We start from the raw sequence: 7,280 nt of genomic DNA, 5'->3' as shown, positions 1-7,280 counted from the left end.
AGGGCCGTCAATTTCTCATAATCATCGTCTTGGGTGTGATCTGCTGCACCGTATACATACATATATATTATATATATATATATAGATTACCGTTCGGACGATTGGGATTCGATGTACCTACGCATACCGTGTATTATATGGTCAGCGTAACTTCCTTATGCGGGATTCTTTCGACCAATAATCAGAGAACTGGCGAGGCGATACATATTATATTATGCGAGAAAAGAAATGGGTTAACTCTCTTCGCGTGGAAAAAGAAAATAAAGTATAATAAATATCGGTAGAGAGAGAGAGAGAGAGAGAGAGAGAGAGAGAGAGAGAGAGAGAGAGAGAGAGAGAGAGAGAGAGAGAGAATGAGAAACTACCGATTCCTAATATATAGGCTATTACACATACCTGCAGTAATATATCGTCTTGTAGTACGTACTAAGAAGATACGGAATAAATTGACCATCTCGCAACACCTTTCAAGGTTGTTTCGTGACTCTTTTTTTCCCCCTTTTTCTTCTTCTTCTTCTTCTTCTTCTTCTTCTTTCGGAAGCCTCATTTTACCCTGCACGCTGCTGCCGCTTGCTCAATATCCGATGAGATATACTTGCGTCGAACCTGTATATTCATCCGTAAAACGGTATGCGTGGTGCACCGGTTGGTCATTCGGATAAATTGGAGAAATTCATATAATATGCTCTACCATCATATACATATGTATATAGGGCGTCCCGTTTTAATTTAAAAAGAAGGCTCAAATATGTCGAAAGCTAAGCATTGGATTGAAAAATGTTTCGGACAAGAGGGAGGTCGGCTGAGCTTCCCAATTTTTGGGTCCGGGGCCTCCGCTGGGTCTGTTGAGGACTAACTTTTGTTTTTCGAACGGAAGTTTCTTATTTTTAATTGAAAGGTCAGTTAGTTTTATTCGAAAACTCGGCGTTGTTTAGAAAAGGTAACGCTGATACCGATGCTTTTTAAATGCTTGGTAACGCTTGAAAAACAATGCAAACAAGCGCCGAAACAATCGTGAATGTTGAAGAATTCCGTTCATCGTAGAACTCGTATTCATTTTTAAATTCTTGGCCAAAAATTGACGTATTATTCAAAGACTAAAAACCAAAAAATTAATACAAGTCAAACTCACTCACTTCTCAACGAATAATAAGAAAATGCGATAAAAAATAGCAGGTTTCGTTTCTATACATTTTTAGTTAGATGCGATTTACTCGAAACTTTGCAGACGTGGACTTTTGGGGTCGATGACTACGAATCAATATGGCGGACGTTAATTTAAAAAGTTGTTTGATTTCTACTAAACATTATGTTACATGGTTTTTGGGGTCACCGATTACGAATCTGAACTAGGAATTCGAAAATTCAAATTATCGCATTAAATATGACGGACAAAACAAAAAAAAAAGAAAAAATTCTGTAAAATTTTTTGACGTGCGTTAAGTTTGTGCAAAAATTGGCATACCTACGGATTTTAACCGTGGATTATCAGAAAATGCTTTTTTTCGTGGAAAGTATAAATTTCGACCGTTTGTTTACACGTGATATTTTTACAATAAGTAAAGAAATAAAATTGATATTTTTTTTTTAGACTTGTAAATATTTCAGGGATTACGCGGAACCAAACAACTCGGCAGTTGTTGCAAAAAAAGTAGTTGAATTAAAGGGTTAACACACCTAGTTACAATTCGCAAACAACGTGTATTCACGTCTCGCGGAATGAAAAGCTGAATCGTTTTTTAACAAGATGAGTGTGTATTATAGGATATTACAGGCTTTGTTGTCAGTCTTGCAGACGGTACGTGTTCCAATTGTCAAAATCGAATTGACTCGATTCGTTTGATATCGCGTACCTGGATATAAGATGATGGATGGTTGCAGCCACTTGTTAAATGGGTCTCTTTCTCTCTCTCTGTGTGTGTGTGTGTGTGTTGAAGTTAAAAATACGTGCGGCCTATAAAAGATAATTGTAAAACGAGCACGTTTGCAGTATTCCGCGTGTGATATATTACCGTCATTCACCGATGCATATAATAATCTCACCAAATCTCGTATCGCGGAAGTGATTGTATTATAATGTAACACGAGGTGAAATCTTCACCTTTTATTTTCGTGTCTTATTACCGGTGGATAGAAATTTCACCGTGTTATTATTATAACTCTAATTTGGCAAATTAAAGACCTTCACAGAATTCCCAGCCTGTATTCGGTACAACAACAAAGCGGAGGCAATTTATTTATTGTTTGGTTAAAATTTAACGCGTGCCGAAACTAGCGCTGCTCTGCTTTTCGTCCGAGTGAAATTAGTGGTTGGGAAAAGAGAACCGATGTTGAATAAAATTTTCTTGACGGCCAACTGGCACGCATCGAAACAAAATTTTTCCAACGAAGTTAGAATTTTCTTTATCGTCCTATTTTCTTGTCGCGACGATGAAGAGGCGTTTGAACAATAGTTCGTTTATAACGATGCATTTTGCGACTACTCGTCACAGTTTGACTAAATTAATCTCACACTGAATACTTGGCTCCACACCCATTGAAAATTCGTTTCGCATTTTACAGATCTTTTCGTACATTTCGTACATTTTATGTTATTTGGCAATAAAATTTCTGGATAGTTCGTTTAGAATTTGAGAGAAATAGATGCTAGCAAATGGTATACACGCGTGTGTACTTCTGACGTGTAGTGTAGAGACCTTGATGGAAAGCGAGTTGGACATTCCTCGCCTCTCTTTCATTATTTAATGCATCTCATTTCTTTTCTCTTCTCCTTCTTTTTATCCCGACATCAAAGGATCTAGGTCTCTCCTGAATTTCATCGTTCAAATCAGCGAGAAACGATACGTGATACGAAAAAAGACAATTATGAATTTTGAAAAAAAAAAAAATAAAATAAAAGATAGAAAAGAAATCAAGGGAATGTACGTATTAAACATTATCTGCAGTCCGTAACGGAGAAGACGAAAGAAAATACAATATTCGTCGCATTATATGACAGCTATGAAGATTGCGATTTATTTTTCATTATACATGTATAACAGGTTTGAGGTGTTCGTTAAACCCAATTTTTTCCTCAACGTACAAATCGCATTATTTCACCGTTTCATTATAAATCTATCTTCTCCTTTCTCCTCGTAGATTCTGGTTATAATTAGTCTCCTTTATTAAATGTATACACTATCTATTATTTACTTGAAAAATCAGCGCGAAATTCAATAATATAATACGGTATAAACGTGACGTGTTATCGTTGAAATAATTTTAGAAGGTTGAAATTCAATTCAACGTCTTTTCGTGCACGCTGTCGATGGTTCGTAATAAATCTAATTTGATCGGTGTGTGCGTGGAGCAGAGAGAGAAAAATAGATGAAGATAGACAGAGCCGTCTCCATGAAGAAGTAAAAAATCCAGACCTGGTTTTCAGACGCGGATAGATATGTATAATATATACATATACATTATACATGCATACATACCCATATCGAATAGATAGAATGTGGGTTGCACGTGAGGGAAATGTTTCTGTGCCCAACGACGGTCAAACTGTCTCTTACAGCGTTAAACATGATACATTCTACAACGATCCTCGGTGGATTTTCTCACTCCTTCGGTGCAAAGAGTCAAGTGTTTGAAGACGCGTTATTATAACTCAAGCAAAAACGACGTTGATCGCACTTGGAATTTATTATTTACAAGGTAAGAGAGGGAGAGAGAGAGAGAGATTTTAAATGTGACCAGGGAATTGTGACGATTGGGAAATTTTACTCGAAATCACCTTGATTCGGTCGAAGTTTCGTCACATCGGTTGAATTTGACGCACCGTTGAACGAGCTGTGATCGATGAACGAATAAATGAATCTTCAACATCGGCAGTATCCGACTTTCCAGACTTTCGCTAACTAAGTACGTGTCCTTTGCTTGAAATTTCTATATAATTTCACTCGGTTTCTTTCTTTCTTTCTTTCTTTTATTCTGTTTTCTCGTCCTCCTTAAATCGGAGCCATAGCCGAACAACGAAACGGACCCGTGTTCACGATCGTTTCACCGATGCGATTTAAACTAGTAGAAATTGTTATTATTACAGTGGCGGATGTGCGCAGATGACGATTGTGGTGCGCTCATGACTTCCACACAAGCTGGGGACAAGGTTCAAATTGGCAATTTTGCCATTTTTCACAACCCACGCTGTGTCATTACTCTCGCGGATTGCATTAGACTTTTCTCTCTTAAGCCGAGCCACCGCGCTTCGCGTATGCGCTTGTATTATTATTAAGGGTTGTTGGACAATTTTACGCACGTTGGATACACAATATACAACTTCTCCAGTTCGTACGGACTCGTTATTTTCACTGTTTCTATTTGCAGGGACGGTGTAATTTACGAAGGCAACTCGATTTTACTTGGAAAATACTTCGTAAGGTTGTAAAAAAGTGAAACTGCACTTGATTCGGTTGATTTATGTTTGAAAAATTTATGCCCTGTAATATGAAACGGTTGGAATTCGGATTACGCAAATTCAGACACGGAATATAATTCGCTTACATGCAAACTGAGAGAGAGAGAGAGAGAGAGAGAGAGAAGTCAAATTACTTTTTTGATGTTCTCCTTTTTTTCAACGCAAAATCGATATAAAATGATAAATAACGAAGGTTTTTTTTTTAATTAATTTTTCTGAATTACCAGTAATTTTTTTTTCACGAATGAATTTCATTCGTTGAAACTCTTGACGGTGAAATAAATTGAAAATCATACATCTGTGAAGTATGAATGCAGTAAAACACAAAACGCAAACCGTGGTCCGAGTTCGGTATTGTATAGGTACAAATAATACGCTGCGCAATTCAATGCGTGCATAAGCACTGGTGTAATGTTAAATCTACTTAATTTGAAAATATTTTTACACCGAGTTTTTGCCGCCGCGGCGAGAAAACGAGACGTCAACTAAAGCTGGCCGTATTATTCCCATAATAAGCTTCCTGCAGGACATATATTTGTATAAGTTACGTACAAAAACTGCTCTTCGTGCTAACGTACCGGGTGTACCGTTTTAATTTATACCTGTGCAAGTTTAGCGGCTGTAGAAAGAGGTAAAAATAAAAAAAAAAAGTAAAAAAATAAGAGCAAAAAAGAAAAGAACGATATCCGCCGAAAACAGGTTTTTGTTTTGAATTTCATTTTTACCGAGTCTTATGTGCATACCGCGTCAATGTTACTTTCGATTTTTCAAACGCGCAAATCTACGCAACTTTCTTCTCTCTTCTCTACTGGTTCAATTTTGAACCCGAGTCAAGAAATGATACGAATATCAGATCCGCATCCGCCTGTCGCAGGGTATCTATCACGATCGATCTTGATGATCAGAAACGTTCCCGTGACGTGTTTGTATTGAAATCGAAGCGGCAACGTTACGTAGAAATATTAAAGGGTCATATTTTATTACACTTTTCAGCTTTCAACTTGTGGCTTAAAAATACCTTCTCTGCATTCTCCTAACCGACTGCCGTGTTCGCGAACTACTGTTATCGGTACAATCGTATGTATTTATATGTCGTACACAATTTTAAGACCGTATCAGCCGAAATCGAAAGTTGGGAAAAGGTAAAACTCTCCTTTCTTCAACGATTTTGTTCCCAACAGCTTGCGATATAAATCCAACTCCACTCGATTCGGTCAAATTCGTGCGATCAACGCGTAGCAATGCATCTTTTGTTTATCATCTATAGTCTATCGCCCATAATCTATCGTCTATCGTCTATCGTCTGTCATCTATGATCTGTCATCCGTCATTCATCGTCCATCGTCTATTATCTATCATCTATCAGCTATCGTCTATCGTCTGTCGTCCATCATCCGTCATCTATGCGTCCCTTACAGCCGCACAGCCGTGCATCAGTGATGAATGAACTCGATGCGTGCAGGAGTGCAACAAACGACCTTGCACAAGGCAGTGCAGCGTACAAGTATGTGCAGAATAGGAATAACGCACGCTTTTTCGTATCTTTCTTTTTGCCTTTACCGCTCTTTCACTTGAATAATACAAACCAACTTAGAGGCCGTTTTTAGGTTCTCATTTCAGATCGGACGCCTTTCACATTGCAATATCACATTGCGTTCTAAATCATGAATATTCAATAAAAGTCAATCGTTATACCTGCACAGTGAAATTTGAGAGTGACGTATAGTTGGAACTATTCCTAATGATTTCGGCATTTTCTGTTTTGGTTTTTCTTGTTTCCTCAACATAATGTACGATCATTTTACTAAATGAAAAGTGTTTTTTTTTTTTTTGTACCAATTATTGAATCAGACTGTTGCAATTGATGATTTTATTCGAATTTAGTGCAGTTAATTACAATTAGAACTCGCGAGAATGAATTTTTGAATGAAATATTTCAAAATTTCGTTGTCAGTCTCAACTTGGAAGTTCCGAATTGAAAAATTGATAGCAAATCATGAAAAATTTATGTCGTATTGAATCAAGGGTGGAAATATTAATTTTTTTTTTTTCATCCATCGTTGTCTTCTACGATTTGAGATCATCAAGTTTTCGTTGGAAAAAAACTGTGGGTAGAAACGATCATCTCGCGTCTCGGAAATTTTTGTTGTAATCTGATGATTCTTCGAAATTATTCGGGATTAAATAGTTAAAAGTCAAAAAGTTCAACAGAAATAAGAAAACCGAAAAATAAACGCTACGGAATATAAACAATATTGGGTTAAAAAAGAATCGTGAATCAAGCATGAGGCAGAAAATTAAAAACTCCTTTATTTCACCTGGGCGAATCATACGAATTTGAAATAAAAATTGTCGTTATCATCATCGGACGAGGCTGACTATACGTAAATCATATTCCATCCGTTTATTAAACGCCATTTAATAACGGTCGTGACGATGAGATTATGCTTTGCTATAATCTCAGTACGCAATAAATTGCGGTGAGCATGATAAGTTTACGTTAGATGTGCGTATAATTTAAATTCCTGCGACTCAATTAAAATTCGTCCCCTCACTGGCATCGAATCATTCCGACCATTCACGCATAACCCGGTTTATATACCTGTAATACCTATAATCCATACCTAATCGAAGTCTTACATACCTGCCTGCATTACTTTGCACACCGGGTATATACTTACTAGGGTGTTTCAAAATAAAATATGTATATTTATTTTTGTTCTTCTTTCAAACGGGTTTAAAAGTTCCATTTAGATATAAAAATACGCCTGTTGAAATTTCAGCTTTTAACGTTAACGTTGAAAGATTGCGCGTCGCACTTTTC

The 7,280-nt window shown here is 36.9% G+C and overlaps 1 protein-coding gene across 1 annotated transcript in view; it reads left to right on the top strand.

Moving 5' to 3' along the window:
* The first annotated feature begins 3,676 nt into the window (after positions 1-3,676).
* LOC124175678 overlaps positions 3,677-7,280 on the top strand; it is a 31,620-nt gene continuing 28,016 nt past the window's right edge. Inside the window, exon 1 of the mRNA XM_046556079.1 lies at positions 3,677-3,696. The gene's annotated coding sequence lies outside the window, so the exon portion shown is untranslated. The remainder of the gene's footprint in view (positions 3,697-7,280) is intronic.

This window comes from Neodiprion fabricii, chromosome 2, assembly GCF_021155785.1.
Source record: "Neodiprion fabricii isolate iyNeoFabr1 chromosome 2, iyNeoFabr1.1, whole genome shotgun sequence".
Classification (NCBI taxonomy): domain Eukaryota; kingdom Metazoa; phylum Arthropoda; class Insecta; order Hymenoptera; family Diprionidae; genus Neodiprion; species Neodiprion fabricii.
The sequence above is the reverse complement of the archived record's forward strand: the minus strand, read 5'-3'. Positions and strand labels throughout refer to the sequence as shown.